A 25,000-nucleotide genomic window follows, 5' to 3' on the forward strand; every position below is an offset into this window, starting at 1 on the left:
ACCACCATACCACCAAACACGCACTAAATAGACTGCTAACCTAAATCTTACTTGTAGACAGTCATATGAGACACATGCTGGGTGCAGGGCTTTGTGATTGGACCATGGATCATGCGATAGAGTGAGGTGCAAAAATGAAATCATGCCTAGCAGAGGATGGTTTCACAATGCTAAATGCTAGGCTGGCTGTGGTGCAATTGGTTAGTGCGTCTGGCTGGTAACAGCAAGGTTACAGGTTCGATTCCATCCAGGCATGTCTTTTCCTTTTGCGTTCAACAGTTGTCCAAACAGAGCCAACAGAGCCCCAGATAGCCATGTAGAGTTAGGTCACAGCTAGCCTGGCTGTGGTGCAATTGGTTAGTGTGTCTGGCTGGTAACAGCAAGGTTACAGGTTCGATTCCATCCAGGCATGTCTTTTCCTTTTGAGTTCAACAGTTGTCCAAACACCGAGCACAAAGTTTTGCATGCGTAAAGTTTTACGCACGCAAAATACCCCATGGGGTTCAATGGCGCAGCGCGCGCACGCAAAAGGAAAAGACATGCCTGGATGGAATCAAACCTTGCTGTTACCAGCCAGACACACTAACCAATTGCACCACAGCCAGGCTAGCTGTGACCTAACTCTACATGGCTATCTGGGGCTCTGTTGGCTCTGTTTGGACAACTGTTGAACGCAAAAGGAAAAGACATGCCTGGATGGAATCGAACCTGTAACCTTGCTGTTACCAGCCAGACGCACTAACCAATTGCACCACAGCCAGGCTAGCTGTGACCTAACTCTACATGGCTATCTGGGGCTCTGTTGGCTCTGTTTGGACAACTGTTGAACGCAAAAGGAAAAGACATGCCTGGATGGAATCGAACCTGTAACCCTTGCTGTTACCAGCCAGACGCACTAACCAATTGCACCACAGCCAGGCTAGCAGTGACCTAACTCTACATGGCTATCTGGGGCTCTGTTGACTCTGTTTGGACAACTGTTGAACGCAAAAGGAAAGACATGCCTGGATGGAATCGAACCTGTAACCTTGCTGTTACTAGCCAGACGAACTAACCATTGCACCACAGCCAGGCTAGCTGTGACCTAACTCTACATGGCTATCTGGGGCTCTGTTGGCTCTGTTTGGACAACTGTTGAACGCAAAAGGAAAAGACATGCCTGGATGGAATTGAACCTGTAACCTTGCTGTTACCAGCCAGACACACTAACCAATTGCACCACAGCCAGCCTAGCATTTAGCACTGTGAAACATCCTCTGCTAGGCATGATTTCATTTTTGCACCTCACTCTATCGCATGGTCCAATCACAAAGCCCTGCACCCAGCATGTGTCTCATATGACTGTCTACAAGTAAGATTTAGGTTAGCAGTCTATTTAGTGTGTGTTTGGTGGTATGGTGGTGAGCATAGCTGTCTTCCATGTGGTTGGCCTGGGTTTGATCCCTGGACATGTCATGAATGTGAGTATGGTTTTGAAATACTACAGATCTCTGGGGAGAGAGAGAGAGAGAGAGAGAGAGAGCGAGAGAGAGAGAGAGAGAGAGAGAGGGAGGAGGAGGAGGAGGAGGAGGAGGAGGAGGAGGAGGCTGGCTGGGCTATTCATTTTAGGCATCTAGAGGGATAGAAACCCTTACAAACCTGAAACAGTAAAATTTCGGTTGAAGACACGAAATTCGTCATTACGGGAGTGAAATTTCGATTACGAAGGCATCTAGAGGGATAGAAACCTTTGCAAACTTTAAAATACTAAATTTCGTAATTACGAAAATTTGCGTAATTTGCGAAAATTACGAAATTTCGATTACTGCTAAAATCGTAATTGTAGTAATTTCGCGAAATTTCGGAAATTCGTAATTAGGTCATTACGCTCATCCCTACTGGCACATTCATGCTGATCACAATCTGCAGGAACATCAGAGAAACAGGCATCAGATCGCACAGATTTAAACTGCACGCAGTCAGGAGAGAATCCTCCAGGATTCGCACAGGAATCAACCACAGTGGCGCACCCACTCACTTCAGATCGCACAATGTCACGACTCACATGCTTTACCCCAGAAAGGCAGGAACAATCATCCGAAAACGATGTCTCTTTATTGGAATCAATTGGTTGGTGTGTGTGCAACTCATCCAAAATCGTCTGCCATACATAAATCATCAGATCCACATCACCCTCGTCACATTCATCGGAATCAATCAATAGGTACATAGAATCAAGACAATCATTCAAGACATCTTCACTTTTTGCAATGTAAAAATCGCAAAAGGCTTTCCAATCAAAATCAAATTCCTCCATCAAGGCCCCAATGTCCCATGAGGCAAATGGAGGTTCAAACAGGCCAGTATCCAGATAATCTCCATATGGGTGGAGTTCAGGACAAGAACAGACTTTTAACTGCTTTAATATAGTGTGCGATCCTACCTATAATAGGATCCACATAAGCTTTGGATTGGGGCAAAAAACCCGGAAACTGAGAAACATCATTGAAAACATCATTATCATACTGAATGGTTTTGCATGGAAGGGAAAGATCAGCTGACTTATCAGCAGCTACACATTCAATTAGAGCAGGTGGTAAGCTAGGCAGTTTAAACCAGTGAGAGAATATCACTGCAAGAAACTGATACAGATTATCATTCCAAGAATTGTTTTTTAGCACATCATACGCCCAGGTGAACAAATCGTCTTTTAAGAGCACATAGGCAAACTGAAGAGCCGACGTAGATGGATCAGTAATCTGAAAGGTGGGATTCAGGCAAAACCTCACACATTCAGAGAGAAATTCCGCTTTGGTCTTGTGAGGAAACGCGGAAAGCCTCCGCGTGTGCCAAGAGCTAGGCGGCTGACTCCGCGTCCTACGCGGCGGTTTGCACTCGTCTGGTTGTGTGGTGGATCGCGGAAAAGCCGCCGCATGTCCTGACAGCAAAGCAGCTGTTTGCATGCAGCAGCGTGTGCTTGGTGTGGCTGGGTCTGTTTGTGCACCTAGGCAGATTGGAGAGCTATGCGCACGCGGGCCTGAATTCAGGACCTTTATACCAGCAGGGGAAGTGTCAGCTGATCAGGAAGGTCAGCTGATTCCTGCAGGACTCATGATTGGCTGAATGGTTCGGGCGGAGGCGGCAGTGTCCAGCAACCATATATTCTGCTGCTTGGTCAGTTGCTGGTTGCCTGTCGTTGTGAACACATACGTGGGAGCACTCAGACCTGTAGTCAGATCCTTAAATGTGCCGGGACCAGCTGGAGCTGTAATCCTACACTTAGCTAGATTCTGTTGATAGCTTAAAGTACTAGGTTGATTGTGATTATCTGTTATGACTTCCTGCTTGCCTGACTACTCTCCTGATATCTGACTCTGTACCTTGCCTTTCTGATTCTCCGTTGCCAACCTCCGCTAGCCCCTGACTCTGCCTCTGTCTTCTGATCCTGTACTTTGTTTGTCTGTGAGTTGCCGACCTGGCCTTCCCAACCCTGAGAACTATCTCTATCACTAGGAGATAGTTCATGCCTTGTATGTGCTGGGCACCTGCTTCACAGGGCCAGCTCTGGTATGTGCTGGGCACCTGTTTCACATGGCCAGCTCTGTATGTGCTGGGCACCTGCTCCACAGGGACAGCTCTGTATTCACTGGGCACCTGCTCCACCAGGGCCAGCTCTGTATTCACTGGGCACCTGCTCCCCAGGGCCTTCCCGACCCTGAGAACTATCTCTATCGCTAGGAGATAGTTCATGCCTTGTATGTTCTGGGCACCTGCTCCACAGGGCCAGCTCTGTATGTGCTGGGCACCTGCTCCACAGAGCCAGCTCTGTATTCGCTGGGCACCTGCTCCCCAGGGCCTTCCCGACCCTGAGAACTATCTCTATCGCTAGGAGATAGTTCATGCCTTGTATGTTCTGGGCACCTGCTCCACAGGGCCAGCTCTGTATGTGCTGGGCACCTGCTCCACAGGGCCAGCTCTGTATTTGCTGGGCACCTGCTCCCCAGGGCCAGCTCTGTATTTGCTGGGCACCTGCCCCATAGGGCCAGCTCTGTATTTGCTGGGCACCTGCGCCACAGGGCCAGCTCTGTATTTGCTGCCTCAGGGCCCATCCTGTATTCATTGGGAACTCGCTTCTCAGGTTCCCCAAGCTTGTTACTATTCTTCTGTATTCTGATCTTGTACCTTGTCATTCTGATACCCTGTTGCCGAACCTCGGCTCGCTCTTAGACTCTGCATCTGACTCCTGATTCTGTACCCCGATATTTCTGATACCCTGTTGCCGAACCCTGCTTGTTTATTAGACTCCGCCTCTGCTTTCTGAATCTGTACTGTATCTGCCCGTGTGTTACGACCTGGCTTGCCCGACTTCGAGAACTGACCTTACTGTCAGAGGCAGTTCCCAGATCTGTTAGTGACACTCTCTCCTAGGTGTCACTCACGTTCTGTCCTACCTACGTTCCGCCTGACTCCTCCCCCGGGAGAGTCCAGGCCTTCGGAAGGAATCTGTATTGCTGCAGTACTTCATACTGTACAGCACTTGTTTCTGAGGCTTAGTCCTCACGGTATTACTGTTGCACCAAGCACTCACACTACTCAGGTGTTCAGAGGTTAGCGTTATATTGGATTATCGGTGATACTGCAGATCATCAATAATCAGATATATATCTGTATTCCCAGTGATACTGCAGATCACCGAGAATCAGACCCTCTCTGCTACACCGATCGTGACAGGTCTCTGAGTTTAGCCTTTTAAAGCTCTTAAAGACACAGGACCCATACTCGACAAAATCGTACACATCAGAAATTCCCTATACACTGGGAATTTTGGTTGGGCTGGTCATACTGTAACGATTGTGGAATTCTCTCCGTGATCAGCGCACAAGACGTGCGCTGACACTGCGGAAATCCTCCACAAGCGTATAATTTGCGGGAACCCAGCAAAAGGTGCAATGCACCTGTAGAGGGAAATTCCTGTCGGCAGGTAGAGCTGTGGAGTGCAGAGGAACAGTTCCTCTGCCCTACCACACACGCCAGACAGGAATTGTATGAAGGGAAGAAACGCAATCGCAAGAGAGGCGATTGAGAATGAGCACAGAGACAGATTGTATGTGTGTGCACCAAACTAGTCGCCAACCCGCAACGGTGCACACACCACAGCAGATATGAAGTAGTAACGCAATCGCGAGAGGTGTGATCGCCAGACATGACACAAGGTTACAGCAAGGCAGAGCACGAGAGAAGCAAAGGCACAGCAAATCATACAATGAGGAGATACGGAAAATAACAAACGCTAGCTAAACGCGAACACCGCACTCATTCACAACAGTGCACGCGTTTATGCGCGGTCTCCACGTGATAAGCACAATAGAGACAAACACGCCTAACTAACCACCGACAGACAAACATGAAACAGAGGACGCGAGCGCTTTACTTAACGGTTACCTCACCGAGCCTCCAGCAAGCGTTCGTAGCAGACAAGACAGATACACGAAAGCAGGAATAAACGAGAGATAGAATCCACAGCACTAGCACAAGGCGAGTGCGATCCAGGCATACAGAACAGAAGGATCCACAGTGCTAGCGCAAGATGCTAGTGCGATCTAAGTTAGTGTTGGGCGAACACCTAGATGTTCGGGTTCGCGAACGTTCGCCGAACATCGCCGCGATGTTTGGGTGTTCGCGCCGAACTCCGAACATAATGGAAGTCAATGGGGACCCGAACTTTCGTGCTTTGTAAAGCTTCCTTACATGCTACATACCCCAAATTAGCAGGGTATGTGCACCTTGGGAGTGGGTACAAGAGGAAAAAAAATATTTGAAAAAGAGCTTATAGTTTTTGAGAAAATTGATTGTAAAGTTTCAAAAGAAAAACTGTCTTTTAAATGTGGAAAATGTCATTTTTCTTTGCACAGGTAACATGCTTTGTACCGCCATGCAGTCATAAATGTAATAAAGATAAGTGGTTCAATAAACAGGGACCACGCGGCAACGCTAACCCAACAGCAGCAGACTGTGATGAAACGCGGAAAAGCCGCTGTCTCTCAAGGCGAGGCGGCTGTTTCCGCGTCCAGCATGGCGTCACAACGCGGAAAAAACGCCGCATGCCGCTTAGGCAGAGCGGCGGAATCCGCATTGGAGGCGGCTCCCGCACTCAGTTCACTGGATACATTGCAAGACAGTACTGGTGTGGCTGGGACTGATAGTCCACCAAGATTCAGACTTACACGCGCGCGAGCACAGAGGCAGAGTTTAAATAGCTGTTAGAAGGGAGTCGGCTGACCAGCTGGGTCAGCTGACAAATTCCACTGCTCCCATTGGACCAGCAATTAGGGAGGTCCTGGAAAGGTCCTAGAGTATATATACTGCTGGTTGTTCACTTGCTCTTTGTCTGGCGTGCGATCACACATGTGGGAGCACCCAGATCCGTAGTCAGATCCGCAAGTGTGCCGGGACCAGCTGGAGCTGTAATCCTACACTTAGCTAGATTCTGTTGATAGCTAAAGTACTAGTTTGATTGTGATTATCTGTTATGACTTTTGCCTGCCTCGACTACCCTTCTGAACTCTGATCTTGTACCTCGTTATTTCTGATACTCTGTTGCCGAACCCCGGCTCGCTCCTAGACTCTGTTTCTGCCTCCTGATTTTGTACCCCGATATTTCTGATACCCCGTTGCCGAACCCTGCCTGTACTTTGACCCTGCCTTTGTCTGCTGATCTTGTACTTTATCTGTCTGTGTGTTTACGACCTGGCTTGTCCGACCTCGAGAACCGACCTTACCGTTAGAGGCGGTTCCTCGCTCTGTTAGCGATCCTTCCTCCTGAGGGTCACTTTCAGATATACCTTCCTACTGTCAGTCTGACTCCTCCCGTCTTGGAGAGCTCAGGTCTGCGGAAGGAATCTGTGCAGTACTCCTTGCTGCATTGAGGCCTTGTCCTCTAAGTGTTACAGTTACACCAAACACTACACTCTACTCAGGTGAACAGAGGTTAGTTTGTATATCGGATTATCGGTGAGACTGCAGATCACTTATAATCTGGTATATATATCTGTATTTCCGGTGATACTGCAGATCACCGGTAATCAGATACTCTCTGCGCCCACCGATCGTTACACAGACGTGATGGAACAGGAGGAGGCGCAGGAGGAGAAGGCCACGCTTTGTGAGACACAACAACCCAGGCCTTGCATGAGGACAAGAAGCGTGCGGATAGCATGCTTTGTACCGCCATGCAGTCATAAATGTAATAAAGATAAGTGGTTCAATAAACAGGGACCACGCGGCAACGCTAACCCAGCAGCAGCAGACGTGATGGAACAGGAGGAGGCGCAGGAGGAGAAGGCCACGCTTTGTGAGACACAACAACCCAGGCCTTGCATGAGGACAAGAAGCGTGCGGATAGCATGCTTTGTACCGCCATGCAGTCATAAATGTAATAAAGATAAGTGGTTCAATAAACAGGGACCACGCGGCAACGCTAACCCAGCAGCAGCAGACGTGATGGAACAGGAGGAGGCGCAGGAGGAGAAGGCCATGCTTTTTGAGACACAACAACCCAGGCCTTGCATGAGGACAAAAAGCGTGCGGATATAGCAGCAATGCTTTTTGCCGCCATGCAGTCATAAATGTAATACAGATGAGAGGTTCAATAAACAGGGACCGGAAACGCTACACCATCCCAGATGTTCATTGGTCATGTTACTTGGTTGGGGTCCTGGAGTGTTGCGTAGTCATTTCCAATCCAGGATTGATTCATTTTAATTTGAGTCAGACGGTCTGCATTTTCTGTGGAGAGGCGGATGCGCCGATCTGTGACGATGCCTCCGGCAGCACTGAAACAGCGTTCCGACATAACGCTGGCTGCCGGGCAAGCCAGCACCTCTATTGCGTACATTGCCAGTTCGTGCCAGGTGTCTAGCTTCGATACCCAATAGTTGAAGGGTGCAGATGGATTGTTCGACACAGCTACGTCATCTGACATGTAGTCCTTGACCATCTTCTCTAGGCGATCGGTGTTGGAGGTGGATCTGCACGCTTGCTGTTCAGTGGGCTGCTGCTGCATGGGTGTCAGAAAATTTTCCCACTCCAAGGACACTGCCGATACCATTCCCTTTTGGGCACTAGCTGCGGCTTGCGTTGTTTGCTGCCCACCTGGTCGTCCTGGGTTTGCGGAAGTCAGTCTGTCGGCGTACAACTGGCTAGAGGAGGGGGAGGATGTCAATCTCCTCTCTAAAGTCTCCACAAGGGCTTGCTGGTATTCTTCCATTTTGACCTGTCTGACTCTTTCTTCAAGCAGTTTTGGAACATTGTGTTTGTACCGTGGATCCAGAAGGGTATAAACCCAGTAATTGGTGAAGTCCAACGTGCACCGCTCTGGCCCTCGTCAGTGGTGGCATGAAATTCCTGCTCCAACTCCAGCTGTTCCTCCTCCTCTTCTTCGTCATAGCTGCTGGGGCCAGCGTTCCCTGAGGCGGATGGCCTGATGTTGGTACCATCACGCTGATCGTTTTCTCCTTCAGATTCCCCCAGTTGCATCATGACAGCTGTTTCCTTGATTTTCAACATTGACCTCTTCAGTAAACACAGCAGTGGTATGGTAATGCTGACTGAAGAGTTGTCACTGCTCACAAGCAACGTGGATTGCTCAAAATTTTGGAGGACTTGGCAGAGGTCCAACATGTTGGCCCAATCAGATCCACAGAAGCTTGGCAGCTGTCCGGATGCGCCTCGGTACTGCGCTGTCATGTACTGGACCACTGCACTCTTCTGCTCACAAAAGCGGGCTAGCATGTGCAGCGTAGAATTCCAGCGCGTAGGGACATCACACAGCAAGCGATGGTGGGGGAGATTGAAGTGCTCCTGCATCTTGGAGAGTGCCCCCGAAGCAGTACTGGAATTTCTACAATGTTTGGCCACTCGACGCACCTTCAACAGAAGATCGGCCACGCCTGGGTATGTCCTCAGGAACCGCTGAACTACTAGGTTCATCACGTGCGCCAGGCAAGGGATGTGTGTCAGCTTAGCCAACCTTAAAGCGCGAATGAGATTACTCCCATTATCACACACAACCATGCCCGGTTTCAGGTCCAGCGGTGCCAGCCACAAATCCGTCTGTTCCTTTATTCCCTTCCAAATTTCCTCCCCTGTGTGCTGCTTATCCCCAAGGCAGATCAGCTTCAGCAACGCTTGCTGACGCATGCCAACAGCTGTGCTGCACTGCTTCCACGATCCTACTGCTGCTGGGTTAGAGTTTCCGGATAAGGTACAGCTTTGAGATGCGTTGGAGGAGAAGGAGTCAGAGAGGTAGGTGCTGCTGTTGTTATCCAGTGGGAGGGACGGCGGTGCAGCTGTTTGCGGCGTGGGCAACACCCTCGCCGTAGCAGGTGAGGAATCGCTGCCAGGCTCCACAAGGTTCACCCAGTGCGCGGTAAGGGAGATGTATCGACCCTGGCCGAACGCACTCGACCAGGTGTCAGTGGTGAGGTGAACCTTGCAGGCAACGGCATTCTTCAAGCTTCGGGTTATTTTGCTGACCACGTGCTCATGCAACTCAGGCACTGCAGAGCGCGCAAAGTGGTAGCGGCTGGGAACCACGTAACGTGGGATGGCCACTGACATCATGCCCTTGAAGCTGTTTGTCTCCACCACTCGATATGGCAGCATTTCGCAGGCCAGAAGCTTGGCTATGCTGGCTGTTACTGCCACGGCCCGGGGGTCATTTGCTGGCAATTTCCTCTTGCGCTCAAACATCTCCGACACAGACAACTGAACCGTAGCGCTGCACACGGAAGGGCTGTTGGTTGTTGTGTTTGATGAACACTGGGAGACCTCAAGAGCACTACTCCGGAAAGTGACAGTGTCAGCGTCGTCTGATGTTTGTGAATGTTGTGAACCACGCAATGGCTGGGCTACTGCTGCTGCTGAGGCGGGTCTGGTAATGAGTCTGGTGAACCCAAGGGAGGCAGTGTTGCTGGTACCCTGTCCTGCCGCGTTTGCCCACAGAGTGGGATGTTTGGATAGCATGTGGCGGCTCATGCTGGTGGTGGAGAGGTTGTTAATACTTTTCCCCCTGCTCAGGCGGGTCTTGCACACCTTGCAAATCGCCATGGTAACATCCTCAGTGCAGTCTTCAAAGAAAGCCCAGACTTTGGAGCACCTGCCTTGCTGGCGATTTCTGTTTGCTCCTCTTTTGCCTCTCACTTGAACTTCCACGCTTGTGGTGCCTGAAATTGCGCGCCGCCTACCTTGTGGCACAAGGCGAACTCGTGCAGCAGTGGGTTCTTCAACAGACTCATCTGTGCTGCTGCTACGACGACGATGTTCTCGTTCACAAAAAAAATCTGGGTCTCTGTCCACATTGTCCATACCCTCCTCTTCCATCTCCTGAAACTCGTCATATGTCATTGTGGGGGGCCGCCGCCGTGGAGTAGAGCTCCCCAGAACAACCTCTGCGCAGCTCACTCCAACGTCGTCTTCCAGATCTTGTCGGCCGACCTCCTGCAATTGCAACCCCTCCTGCCCAACTTGCTCTGGGATTTGGGTTTCCGAGTCCTCCTCGGACTCGCCTTGTATTTCAGTGCGCGGTGCATTTCCCACAGTTAATGGTTGTGAATCCGGGCACAACATTTCTGGCTGTTCCTCCATTGACCTTTGAAAGGTGGAAGTTTGTTGGGCTGGGAATAGCTCCTGCGAATACCCCATTGTGTCCTGAGGTAATTCATCGGACTGGTTATCTGGCAGTTGTGTGCGTAGTGTCGCTGCCGGTTGTGTCAGCTTTGTGCCCACTGGCTCCTTGTAACTGGCTGAGGACTCGGACCTCGTGCGTGATGTGCTGGTGCTGCTTAACCTACTGCTGGACGCTTGAGAGGTCATCCAAGTAATTATCTGGTCCTGTTCTTTTGGATTTGTGAGGGTTGTTGTCCTGGACAACATGGGCGGTATTGAGTGAGTTTTCTTGGGTGCTCCCCTGTGGCCTGTACGTGAACCGTCAGGGAAAACACCTCTTCCCTTGCCCCTCCCTCTTTCACCGGATTTCTTCCTCATTTCACTTATCCTTACAGTACACGCTGACTGGCAGCAGTACAGTGGCAGTACAGAAATGCTATACAGTACCACTATTCCCAGCAGCGACACAGAGCACAATGCTATACAGTGGCGGGTGAGCGGTGTACCACTATTCCCAGCAGCGACACAGAGCACAATGCTATACAGTGGCGGGTGAGCGGTGTACCACTATTCCCAGCAGCGACACAGAGCACAATGCTATACAGTGGCGGGTGAGCGGTGTACCACTATTCCCAGCAGCGACACAGAGCACAATGCTATACAGTGGCGGGTGAGCGGTGTACCACTATTCCCAGCAGCGACACAGAGCACAATGCTATACAGTGGCGGGTGAGCGGTGTACTACTATTCCCAGCAGACACAGAGTGGCAGTAAACAGAATGCTATATAGTGTGGCTGAGCGAGGTACACAGAGTGGCAGTAAACAGAATGCTATATAGTGTGGCTGAGCGAGCGGTGTACTACTATTCCCAGCAGACACAGAACAGTAAACAGAATGCTATATAGTGTGGCTGAGCGGTGTACCACTATTCCCAGCAGCGACACAGAGCACAATGCTATACAGTGGCGGGTGAGCGGTGTACCACTATTCCCAGCAGCGACACAGAGCACAATGCTATACAGTGGCGGGTGAGTGGTGTACCACTATTCCCAGCAGCGACACACAGCACAATGCTATACAGTGGCGGGTGAGCGGTGTACCACTATGCCCAGCAGCGACACAGAGCACAATGCTATACAGTGGCGGGTGAGCGGTGTACTACTATTCCCAGCAGACACAGAACAGTAAACAGAATGCTATATAGTGTGGCTGAGCGAGGTACACAGAGTGGCAGTAAACAGAATGCTATATAGTGTGGCTGAGCGAGCGGTGTACTACTATTCCCAGCAGACACAGAACAGTAAACAGAATGCTATATAGTGTGGCTGAGCGAGGTACACAGAGTGGCAGTAAACAGAATGCTATATAGTGTGGCTGAGCGAGGCACACAGAGTGGCAGTAAACAGAATGCTATATAGTGTGGCTGAGCGAGCGGTGTACTACTATTCCCAGCAGACACAGAACAGTAAACAGAATGCTATATAGTGTGGATGAGCGGTGTACCACTATTCCCAGCAGTGACACACAGCACAATGCTATACAGTGGCGGGTGAGCGGTGTACCACTATTCCCAGCAGCGACACAGAGCACAATGCTATACAGTGGTGGGTGAGCGGTGTACTACTATTCCCAGCAGACACAGAGTGGCAGTAAACAGAATGCTATATAGTGTGGCTGAGCGAGGTACACAGAGTGGCAGTAAACAGAATGCTATATAGTGTGGCTGAGCGAGCGGTGTACTACTATTCCCAGCAGACACAGAACAGTAAACAGAATGCTATATAGTGTGGATGAGCGGTGTACCACTATTCCCAGCAGCGACACAGAGCACAATGCTATACAGTGGCGGGTGAGCGGTGTACTACTATTCCCAGAAGACACAGAGTGGCAGTAAACAGAATGCTATATAGTGTGGCTGAGCGAGCGGTGTACTACTATTCCCAGCAGACACAGAACAGTAAACAGAATGCTATATAGTGTGGCTGAGCGGTGTACCACTATTCCCAGCAGCGACACAGAGCACAATGCTATACAGTGGCGGGTGAGCGGTGTACTACTATTCCCAGAAGACACAGAGTGGCAGTAAACAGAATGCTATATAGTGTGGCTGAGCGAGGTACACAGAGTGGCAGTAAACAGAATGCTATATAGTGTGGCTGAGCGAGCGGTGTACTACTATTCCCAGCAGACACATAACAGTAAACAGAATGCTATATAGTGTGGCTGAGCGAGGTACACAGAGTGGCAGTAAACAGAATGCTATATAGTGTGGCTGAGCGAGCGGTGTACTACTATTCCCAGCAGACACAGAACAGTAAACAGAATGCTATATAGTCTGGCTGAGCGAGGTACACAGAGTGGCAGTAAACAGAATGCTATATAGTGTGGCTGAGCGAGCGGTGTACTACTATTCCCAGCAGCGACACAATGACTGGGGGACCCTGGCTAGCGTGGCTGGAGCGTGAACTACCCTGCCTGCCTACCCAAAGCTAAACCCACAGACAAATAGCGGAGATATGACGTGATTCGGGTATTTATTTACCCGAACCACGTGACAGTTCGGCCAATCAGAGCGCGTTCGGGTCCGAACCACGTGACCCGTTCGGCCAATCACAGCGCTAGCCGAATGTTCGGGGAACGTTCGGCCATGCGCTCTTAGTTCGGCCATGCGGCCGAATGGTTTGGCCGAACACCATCAGGTGTTCGGCCGAACTCGAACATCACCCGAACAGGGTGATGTTCTGCAGAACCCGAACAGTGGCGAACACTGTTCGCCCAACACTAATCTAAGTACAGAATAGCAGAACAGAAGGATCCACGGCACTAGCGCAAGAGGCTGGTGCGATCCAGGGAAACAGATCAGAAGGGGCTACCAGTAACAACCGCTGTTCCGGTTAGCACCCAGACACACAGAACGATTTCCTGTCGACCACCGCTGGGACAGGACAATCGCAACAGACAAACAAAACAGATATGCAATCCTAACTGCACTAGGGAAACCTGCCTAGTGCAGTTCCAGGGATACTCTAGGCTAATCTTCAACAAAGAGCAAGGCTAACACTCCAGGCGAGTGTTACACAGGATCTAACTCTTATGACCAGCCAAGGTCTGTGATATCACATGGTATATATAGAGCAGGCCTACAAGGGATGTGGCTAGGCAATTTGCATGACAAACGTATGCAAACTCCTCAGCAGCAGCAAGCTGAAAAACTGACAAAAGGTCTCTCTTCCAGAGACCTGCAGAATGCAGACCTGAACAATGGTCAAAAAGCTGCCTGCCTGCACAGGCAGCCAAGCAGATCATTACAATAAGATAAAGGGGCTTAGCTATAACTGAACTTAATTCCCTTAGGACCCGAGGATGCATGCCATCCGGGCCAGGTGCCTTGTCTATTTTTAATTTATTTAGTCTTGCCTTTACTTCTTCCTGTGTTAAGTATTTAATATTACAGTTAGAAGATTGAGTGTAATGATCGCTGCTGCAGCAGGCATTGCTGGAAGTAGTAGTGCTGCAGCTCAGGTAGTTCTGATCTCTTTTCATGCAAGCTGCATAGCTTTGTCGGCCTTTCCCTGCTGTCAGCTTGTGACTGATTATCATTCACCTGTGTGGGAATCTGCATGTCTGCTCCCATTGGATGACCTCAGTATAAAGATCTGCTTCCTGCAGGGTTTCCTTGGGTTTTCATAGCTTCAGTTTAAGCCTGTCTTGCTGTCGCTTCAGCCCCCGATTGTGTTCTAAAAGATACTTTGCTGGTTTTGCATCATATATTGGTTCATTGCCCATATATATGCATACCAGCACGTTTATTATTTTCCTTGTATTCGTGTTACGTTGATACATCAGTGTCGCTGATGTATACGTACACGAACTGTTTATATCCTGTGTGCAGTTAGTCAGCTTTCCAGCACGTTTTGGTAGTTTGCGCGTATCGTGAGCACCCGTGCTGAGCTAGTATCCTGCTCCTGGTCCTGTTCGTGGATTGCGTTCATCTCTGCGAGGAGATAACGAATCCTTCTGAATCCTGTCCTGTTACCGTTTGTGGATTGCGTTCATCTCTGCGAAGAGATAACGAATCCTTCTGAATCCTGTTCTGTTACCGTTTGTGGATTGCGTTCATCTCTGCGAAGAGATAGCGAATCCTTCTGAGTCCTGTTCCCTGTATTACTCCAGTCCTAGTCAGCGTTCCTGCTTATGTCATATATCGGTTCATTGCCGATATATACATATGTTAGTCAGACGTTACAAATAGTTTCATTGATAGCTGTAATTGTAATACGCTAGGAAAACATACTTATTGTATATTTGTCTGTGTTACGTTCATCTATCTTGATCCTGCTATTTCCTAACTATCCTGTCCTGTCTTTGTGAGGCACGCCATCGCTGCAATCACATTGGCTGCCTCATTCCAGTCTGTCTTGTTTTGGACGCTTGCTGTCGCTAAGTAGCCGCTAGCTAGCAAGCGTTCATTCTGTCTACCTGTCCTGATCTCCTCAGTTCTGGTTTATGCGCTTAGCGCTACTTTGCGCTGAGACGTTATAACGAAAGCAATGTTTGTGGCTGTCAGATCTGCACCGGCTCTGTGCGCCACAATCTCCTATTGGAGTCAGTCCTCCCCTCCACTATACTAGGGATAGCCTGTTTCCTTGTGCTAGTGTGTGTACCTCCTCCACGCCAGCTCATGCGTTGCATGCTGACTGTGGAGAATACACCACCAAGCCTTACATTGAGACTATTCTGCCTCTGTAATTTGCAACAGTGCTGTTTCCTTTGTGAAGACAGAAGCAAAGAAAGCATTTAATAACTCTGCCTTACCTTGGTCATCCACCATTGAGTTCCCACCCTCATCCTTTAGGAGTCCTATACAGTCAACCTTTCTTTTTTTAGAGTTGATGTACTTGTAAAACTTTTTTCGGTTAGATTTGATATCCCTAGCGATTTGATTTTCAGCTTTGATCTTTGCCAGCCTAATTTCTTCTGTTATTGTATATTGATCTGTGTTTTGACTCTGGCTATCCCTGACTACTCTATCTCTTGCTGATCTTGTACCTTTGCCTATCTGATCCTTGTTGCCGACCTCTGCCTGTCTAACGATTACTCTTCTGCCTTCCGTTCCTGTACTGCTGCCGCCGACATCTCTGTTCCAGAACCCTTGCCTGCCTGACCTTTCTCCCTTCAGTGGAACGTCTCCCACTGGAGGGTTATCTCTGAGGCTTGCCTCTCCGAGACGCCTGCCCCAAGCAGACGATTACTGCTGGAGGTCGAGATTCCTCACTCAGCCTGGTTAGAGGTAGTGTTGGGCGAACAGTGTTCGCCACTGTTCGGGTTCTGCAGAACATCACCCTGTTCGGGTGATGTTCGAGTTCGGCCGAACACCTGATGGTGTTCGGCCAAACCTTTCGGCCGCATGGCCGAACTAAGAGCGCATGGCCGAACGTTCCCCGAACGTTCGGCTAGCGCTGTGATTGTCCGAACGGGTCACGTGGTTCGGACCCGAACACGCTCTGATTGGCCGAACTGTCACGTGGTTCGGGTAAATAAATACCCGAACCACGTCATATCCCCGCCATTTGTCTGTGGGTTTAGCTTTGGGTAGGCAGGCAGGGTAGTTCGCGCTCCAGCCACGCTAGCCAGGGTCCCCCCGTCATTGTGTCGCTGCTGGGAATAGTAGTACACCGCTCGCTCAGCCACACTACATAGAATTGTGTTTACTGCCACTCTGTGTACCTCGCTCAGCCACACTATATAGCATTCTGTTTACTGCCACTCTGTGTCTGCTGGGAATAGTAGTACACCGCTCGCTCAGCCACACTATATAGCATTCTGTTTACTGCCACTCTGTGTACCTCGCTCAGCCACACTATATAGCATTGTGTTTACTGCCACTTTGTGTCTGCTGGGAATAGTAGTACACCGCTCGCTCAGCCACACTATATAGCATTGTGTTTACTGCCACTCTGTGTACCTCGCTCAGCCACACTATATAGCATTCTGTTTACTGCCACTCTGTGTCTGCTGGGAATAGTAGTACACCGCTCGCTCAGCCACACTATATAGCATTGTGTTTACTGCCACTCTGTGTACCTCGCTCAGCCACACTATATAGCATTCTGTTTACTGCCACTCTGTGTCTGCAAAGAAACATGACATTTTCCACATTTAAAAGACAGTTTTTCCTTTGAAACTTTACAATCAATTTTCTCAAAAACTATAAGCTCTTTTTCAAATATTTTTTCCTCTTGTACCCACTCCCAAGGTGCACATACCCTGCAAATTTGGGGTATGTAGCATGTAAGGAAGCTTTACAAAGCACGAAAGTTCGGGTCCCCATTGACTTCCATTATGTTCGGAGTTCGGCGCGAACACCCGAACATCGCGGCGATGTTCGGCGAACGTTCGCGAATCCGAACATCTAGGTGTTCGCCCAACACTAGTTAGAGGATCTCACTCACGGGGTTCCCATTCAGAGGTAACCACACCTGAGGAATTACCGTGTGGTGGACATTTCCACACTATCTGATATATTACTGTCTTTATTGTGTTCTTTTGCTGGTGTCCAGAGGTTAGCATTATATCGGATTATCGGTGATACTGCAGATCATCAATAATTGGGTATATATCTGCATTCTTGGTGATACTGCAGATCGCCAATAATCAAATTCTCTCTGTGTGCTGACAACGATCATGACAGAGGGGCGCTGACAGGTGAAAATTGCTCTGGTCCACAAGGGGAAAAAACCCTCAGTCATCAAGTGGTTAATTTCCTCTTTCAACCTGACAATGGCCATATGCCATAATGTTGCAGAAGGCTAAACAGCGTTTTATATTAGATTGAATGGCGGCGCCCAAATTTCCCAGCATAGCTGTGCACCATTTTTTCCTGCTCCGGCACCAAGTATTACCTTTCTTGGTGTCTTAATGAGGCTTCTATAGAGAAGTTTTCTTTCTTGGAGTTGTAATCTGATAACTAGGGATGGCCCAGCCTTGGAGAACTCATGGAGAAGCACATGATTAGTTTGATCAGCTGATAGATCTGTAAGGCTCTGATTTACTGGTCATGATCATGTGTTAAACCAGGAAGTCATCACAGCAAAGCAGAGGCTTACAAACCTATCAGCTGATCAAACTGATCATGTGCTCCTCCATGAGTTCTCCAAGGCTGGGCCATCTCTACTCATAACTACTAATGCATGTATTGACAAAATTGCAAATTATGACAATGTAAGCATACTCCATAATCACCCAAATTTACAAATTACGGGTGCTTTGTATTTACAGGTGTGAGTCGTAAATACAACTTCAAGTACATTATAGAAGAATTTTATTTTTTAAATGGTTAGACCAATCAGAATATCCCTAAAAAACAATAGGAATATAAGATGGACATCAAAGGAGTGCCCATTTTTCTGTACGTCTTAGTGGCCTCACTCTCTTTTTTCTACAATGAAACAGCCTCCATATGGCAGCAGAGTGGCGCAGTGGAAGCATGCTGGTCCCATAACCCAAAGGTTGATGGATTGAAGCCATCCTCTGCTAGGCATACTTTGATTTTACACCCTGCTTTACCATATGTGCCAATCGGCGGCCATAGCCCCTTAAAGGGGAACTGAAGGAAGAGGTATATGGAGGCTGTCATGTTTATTTCCTTTTAAGCAATATCAGTTGCCTGGCAGCCCTGCTGATCCTCTGCCTCTAATACTATTAGCCATATCCCTTAAACAAGCATGCAGCAGATCAGGTGTTTCAGACTTTAAAGTCAGATCTGACAAGACTAGCTGCATGCTTGTTGCCCTGTAAGAGAAAGTGTAATAAGGGCCCTGCTGTAACGTACATATTAGGGTAGCTAAGACTACTCCTGGGCCGTTCTTGTAGTTGAAGAGATGGGTGAACTGTGACACCGCACTTAAAAAAAAACAAAAAAAAAAACAGAGAAGCTTCCCCATATTGGAGCATTGGATTTGGTCAAGTCTTAAGCCAATGTGTTGTAGGGCACAAGTAAGCTTTGGGTTAGCAGGAATGGTTGCATGGCCACCTAGCTTTTCATCCTTCCCACCGTTGCCCTGGAATCTTCCAGACTTCAAATTGCTGACCTTTGCTGTGTGTGTTGCACCAGCATCATCCAGGGGGGCACATGATCTTTCTGAAGTCTTGAATTGAAGTCTGTAAGCAGTATCACCATGTGTCCCACTGCTTACATCTAGCAAAGTAGGCAAATAAGCAAGCTCATTTTTCTCTTGGGTATATTGCAATGGTACATGCTAGGCGAGTTTCAGCATGTAGCGTTGGTGGTATAGTGGTGAGCATAGCTGCCTTCCAAGCAGTTGACCCGGGTTCGATTCCCGGCCAACGCATGTGAGCTTGCTTTTGGCACCCTACAATTCCATGGAAGACAAGACCAAGACAAGATCTCTGAACAGTTAGGACATCCTGCACCTGCTCAGTCTCTGGAGAGGTTCCATTCCGGTGCAGCAGACTCTACGCCAGCTTAAAGTTCTTTCTAAATGGTCAACACTTAATGCAGACACTCTATAATGTTCTAAACAAATAGCTAGCAAGGCACTAGGGCGAGCCTGTCCTTGGGTGGGCTTGAACTGCCTTTCTTTGGCTTGACAGCCGTCGCCAGGCTTTGGGTTCGATCCCCGGCTAATACTTTACTGCTGCTTCTGGGGTACAGAAAACTTCATTTGGTCACAGACACTGCCAGGGATGTCTGTTGTATCACTAAGACATGAACTTGATGCTGCTCACCCTTTTCATGAACGTGAATGAGATTCCAACGTGTCTCAAATGAATCTACATGGCTATCTGGGGTTCTCTTCGGACAACTGTTGAACACAAAAGGAAAGGCCGTCCCTGGGTGGGCTTGAACCCCCAACCTTTCGGTTAACAGCCAAACGCGCTAACCGATTGCGCCACAGAGACTGTGCCTGCAGTTGTTGCTAAATGATTTTATGGGGATGTATGTGTGTCTTGTGGAGTGAGGAAGTAAGTCTGCTTCAAGAAGTTTAACGCCACTTTTTCCCACAATTAAGCATTCACTGTATGGCAGCAGAGTGGCGCAGCGGAAGCGTGCTGGGCCCATAACCCAGAGGTCGATGGATCGAAACCATCCTCTGCTAGGTGTACGTTGGTTTTTATACCTTGCTTACCATATGGGCCAATTGTCGGCCATAGCCCCTTAAGAGAAAGTGTCATTAGGGCCTTGCTGTAACATAGATAGTAGTGTAACTATTTCAACTAATGTACCCTTCTTAAACTTGAAGGTTGAATACAAACAGAAGCAGAGTGGCGCAGCGGAAGCGTGCTGGGCCCATAACCCAGAGGTCGATGGATCGAAACCATCCTCTGCTAGGCATGAATTCATTTTTGCACCTTGCTTTATCGCATGGGCAAAACGGTTTCCATTGCCCTGTAAGAGAAAGTGTAATAAGGGCCCTGCTGTAACGTACATATTAGGGTAGCTAAGACTACTCCTGGGCCGTTCTTGTAGTTGAAGAGATGGGTGAACTGTGACACCGCACTTAAAAAAAAAAAAAAAACAGCAAACAGAGAAGCTTCCCCATATTGGAGCATTGGATTTGGTCAAGTCTTAAGCCAATGTGTTGTAGGGCACAAGTAAGCTTTGGGTTATCAGGAATGGTTGCATGGCCACCTAGCTTTTCATCCTTCCCACCCTTGCCCTGGAATCTTCCAGACTTCAAATTGCTGTCCTTTGCTGTGTGTGTTGCACCAGCATCATCCAGGGGGGCACATGATCTTTCTGAAGTCTTGAATTGAAGTCTGTAAGCAGTATCACCATGTGTCCCACTGCTTACATCTAGCAAAGTAGGCAAATAAGCAAGCTCATTTTTCTCTTGGGTATGTTGCAATGGTACATGCTAGGCGAGTTTCAGCATGTAGCGTTGGTGGTATAGTGGTGAGCATAGCTGCCTTCCGAGCAGTTGACCCGGGTTCAATTCCCGGCCAACGCATGTGAGCTTGCTTTTGGCACCCTACAATTCCATGGAAGACAAGACCAAGACAAGATCTCTGAACAGTTAGGACATCCTGCACCTGCTCAGTCTCTGGAGAGGTTCCATTCCGGTGCAGCAGACTCTACGCCAGCTTAAAGTTCTTTCTAAATGGTCAACACTTAATGCAGACACTCTATAATGTTCTAAACAAATAGCTAGCAAGGCACTAAGGCGAGCCTGTCCTTGGGTGGGCTTGAACTGCCTTTCTTTGGCTTGACAGCCGTCGCCAGGCTTTGGGTTCGATCCCCGGCTAATACTTTACTGCTGCTTCTGGGGTACAGAAAACTTCATTTGGTCACAGACACTGCCAGGGATGTCTGTTGTATCACTAAGACATGAACTTGATGCTGCTCACCCTTTTCATGAACGTGAATGAGATTCCAACGTGTCTCAAATGAATCTACATGGCTATCTGGGGTTCTCTTCAGACAACTGTTGAGCACAAAAGGAAAGGCCGTCCCTGGGTGGGCTTGAACCCCCAACCTTTCGGTTAACAGCCAAACGCGCTAACCGATTGCGCCACAGAGACTGTGCCTGCAGTTGTTGCTAAATGATTTTATGGGGATGTATGTGTGTCTTGTGGAGTGAGGAAGTAAGTCTGCTTCAAGAAGTTTAACGCCACTTTTTCCCACAATTAAGCATTCACTGTATGGCAGCAGAGTGGCGCAGCGGAAGCGTGCTGGGCCCATAACCCAGAGGTCGATGGATCGAAACCATCCTCTGCTAGGTGTACGTTGGTTTTTATACCTTGCTTACCATATGGGCCAATTGTCGGCCATAGCCCCTTAAGAGAAAGTGTCATTAGGGCCTTGCTGTAACATAGATAGTAGTGTAACTATTTCAACTAATGTACCCTTCTTAAACTTGAAGGTTGAATACAAACAGAAGCAGAGTGGCACAGCGGAAGCGTGCTGGGCCCATAACCCAGAGGTCGTTGGATCGAAACCATCCTCTGCTAGGCATGAATTCATTTTTGCACCTTGCTTTATCGCATGGGCAAAACGGTTTCCATTGCCCTGTAAGAGAAAGTGTAATAAGGGCCCTGCTGTAACGTACATATTAGGGTAGCTAAGACTACTCCTGGGCCGTTCTTGTAGTTGAAGAGATGGGTGAACTGTGACACCGCACTTAAAAAAAAAAAAAAAAACAGCAAACAGAGAAGCTTCCCCATATTGGAGCATTGGATTTGGTCAAGTCTTAAGCCAATGTGTTGTAGGGCACAAGTAAGCTTTGGGTTAGCAGGAATGGTTGCATGGCCACCTAGCTTTTCATCCTTCCCACCCTTGCCCTGGAATCTTCCAGACTTCAAATTGCTGTCCTTTGCTGTGTGTGTTGCACCAGCATCATCCAGGGGGGCACATGATCTTTCTGAAGTCTTGAATTGAAGTCTGTAAGCAGTATCACCATGTGTCCCACTGCTTACATCTAGCAAAGTAGGCAAATAAGCAAGCTCATTTTTCTCTTGGGTATGTTGCAATGGTACATGCTAGGCGAGTTTCAGCATGTAGCGTTGGTGGTATAGTGGTGAGCATAGCTGCCTTCCAAGCAGTTGACCCGGGTTCGATTCCCGGCCAACGCATGTGAGCTTGCTTTTGGCACCCTACAATTCCATGGAAGACAAGACCAAGACAAGATCTCTGAACAGTTAGGACATCCTGCACCTGCTCAGTCTCTGGAGAGGTTCCATTCCGGTGCAGCAGACTCTACGCCAGCTTAAAGTTCTTTCTAAATGGTCAACACTTAATGCAGACACTCTATAATGTTCTAAACAAATAGCTAGCAAGGCACTAAGGCGAGCCTGTCCTTGGGTGGGCTTGAACTGCCTTTCTTTGGCTTGACAGCCGTCGCCAGGCTTTGGGTTCGATCCCCGGCTAATACTTTACTGCTGCTTCTGGGGTACAGAAAACTTCATTTGGTCACAGACACTGCCAGGGATGTCTGTTGTATCACTAAGACATGAACTTGATGCTGCTCACCCTTTTCATGAACGTGAATGAGATTCCAACGTGTCTCAAATGAATCTACATGGCTATCTGGGGTTCTCTTCGGACAACTGTTGAACACAAAAGGAAAGGCCGTCCCTGGGTGGGCTTGAACCCCCAACATTTCGGTTAACAGCCGAACGCGCTAACCGATTGCGCCACAGAGACTGTGCCTGCAGTTGTTGCTAAATGATTTTATGGGGATGTATGTGTGTCTTGTGGAGTGAGGAAGTAAGTCTGCTCCAAGAAGTTTAACGCCACTTTTTCCCACAATGAAGCATTCACTGTATGGCAGCAGAGTGGCGCAGCGGAAGCGTGCTGGGCCCATAACCCAGAGGTCGATGGATCGAAACCATCCTCTGCTAGGTGTACGTTGGTTTTTATACCTTGCTTACCATATGGGCCAATTGTCGGCCATAGCCCCTTAAGAGAAAGTGTCATTAGGGCCTTGCTGTAACATAGATAGTAGTGTAACTATTTCAACTAATGTACCCTTCTTAAACTTGAAGGTTGAATACAAACAGAAGCAGAGTGGCACAGCGGAAGCGTGCTGGGCCCATAACCCAGAGGTCGATGGATCGAAACCATCCTCTGCTAGGCATGAATTCATTTTTGCACCTTGCTTTATCGCATGGGCAAAACGGTTTCCATTGCCCTGTAAGAGAAAGTGTAATAAGGGCCCTGCTGTAACGTACATATTAGGGTAGCTAAGACTACTCCTGGGCCGTTCTTGTAGTTGAAGAGATGGGTGAACTGTGACACGCACTTAAAAAAAAAAAAAAACAGCAAACAGAGAAGCTTCCCCATATTGGAGCATTGGATTTGGTCAAGTCTTAAGCCAATGTGTTGTAGGGCACAAGTAAGCTTTGGGTTAGCAGGAATGGTTGCATGGCCACCTAGCTTTTCATCCTTCCCACCCTTGCCCTGGAATCTTCCAGACTTCAAATTGCTGTCCTTTGCTGTGTGTGTTGCACCAGCATCATCCAGGGGGGCACATGATCTTTCTGAAGTCTTGAATTGAAGTCTGTAAGCAGTATCACCATGTGTCCCACTGCTTACATCTAGCAAAGTAGGCAAATAAGCAAGCTCATTTTTCTCTTGGGTATGTTGCAATGGTACATGCTAGGCGAGTTTCAGCATGTAGCGTTGGTGGTATAGTGGTGAGCATAGCTGCCTTCCAAGCAGTTGACCCGGGCTCGATTCCCGGCCAAGGCATGTGAGCTTGCTTTTGGCACCCTACAATTCCATGGAAGACAAGACCAAGACAAGATCTCTGAACAGTTAGGACATCCTGCACCTGCTCAGTCTCTGGAGAGGTTCCATTCCGGTGCAGCAGACTCTACGCCAGCTTAAAGTTCTTTCTAAATGGTCAACACTTAATGCAGACACTCTATAATGTTCTAAACAAATAGCTAGCAAGGCACTAAGGCGAGCCTGTCCTTGGGTGGGCTTGAACTGCCTTTCTTTGACTTGACAGCCGTCGCCAGGCTTTGGGTTCGATCCCCGGCTAATACTTTACTGCTGCTTCTGGGGTACAGAAAACTTCATTTGGTCACAGACACTGCCAGGGATGTCTGTTGTATCACTAAGACATGAACTTGATGCTGCTCACCCTTTTCATGAACGTGAATGAGATTCCAACGTGTCTCAAATGAATCTACATGGCTATCTGGGGTTCTCTTCGGACAACTGTTGAACACAAAAGGAAAGGCCGTCCCTGGGTGGGCTTGAACCCCCAACCTTTCGGTTAACAGCCGAACGCGCTAACCGATTGCGCCACAGAGACTGTGCCTGCAGTTGTTGCTAAATGATTTTATGGGGATGTATGTGTGTCTTGTGGAGTGAGGAAGTAAGTCTGCTCCAAAAAGTTTAACGCCACTTTTTCCCACAATGAAGCATTCACTGTACGGCAGCAGAGTGGCGCAGCGGAAGCGTGCTGGGCCCATAACCCAGAGGTCGATGGATCGAAACCATCCTCTGCTAGGTGTACGTTGGTTTTTATACCTTGCTTACCATATGGGCCAATTGTCGGCCATAGCCCCTTAAGAGAAAGTGTCATTAGGGCCTTGCTGTAACATAGATAGTAGTGTAACTATTTCAACTAATGTACCCTTCTTAAACTTGAAGGTTGAATTCAAACAGAAGCAGAGTGGCACAGCGGAAGCGTGCTGGGCCCATAACCCAGAGGTCGATGGATCGAAACCATCCTCTGCTAGGCATGAATTCATTTTTGCACCTTGCTTTATCGCATGGGCAAAACGGTTTCCATTGCCCTGTAAGAGAAAGTGAAATAAGGGCCCTGCTGTAACGTACATATTAGGGTAGCTAAGACTACTCCTGGGCCGTTCTTGTAGTTGAAG

The 25,000-nt window shown here is 48.5% G+C and overlaps 4 non-coding genes across 4 annotated transcripts; 3 read left to right on the plus strand and 1 right to left on the minus strand.

Moving 5' to 3' along the window:
* Positions 1 to 18,924: 18,924 nt before the first annotated feature.
* TRNAG-UCC (transfer RNA glycine (anticodon UCC)) lies at positions 18,925 to 18,996 on the plus strand. Its single transcript has one exon. It is a non-coding gene; the product is annotated as a tRNA-Gly (tRNA).
* Positions 18,997 to 20,544: 1,548 nt separating this feature from the next.
* Positions 20,545 to 20,616, plus strand: TRNAG-UCC (transfer RNA glycine (anticodon UCC)). The gene has a single exon. It is a non-coding gene; the product is annotated as a tRNA-Gly (tRNA).
* A 1,549-nt stretch (positions 20,617 to 22,165) lies between these two features.
* Positions 22,166 to 22,237, plus strand: TRNAG-UCC (transfer RNA glycine (anticodon UCC)). Its single transcript has one exon. It is a non-coding gene; the product is annotated as a tRNA-Gly (tRNA).
* A 2,115-nt stretch (positions 22,238 to 24,352) lies between these two features.
* TRNAN-GUU (transfer RNA asparagine (anticodon GUU)) lies at positions 24,353 to 24,426 on the minus strand. The gene has a single exon. It is a non-coding gene; the product is annotated as a tRNA-Asn (tRNA).
* Positions 24,427 to 25,000: the final 574 nt, after the last annotated feature.

The sequence above is a fragment of the Hyperolius riggenbachi genome, chromosome 4, assembly GCF_040937935.1.
Source record: "Hyperolius riggenbachi isolate aHypRig1 chromosome 4, aHypRig1.pri, whole genome shotgun sequence".
In the NCBI taxonomy this organism is placed as follows: Eukaryota; Metazoa; Chordata; class Amphibia; order Anura; family Hyperoliidae; genus Hyperolius; species Hyperolius riggenbachi.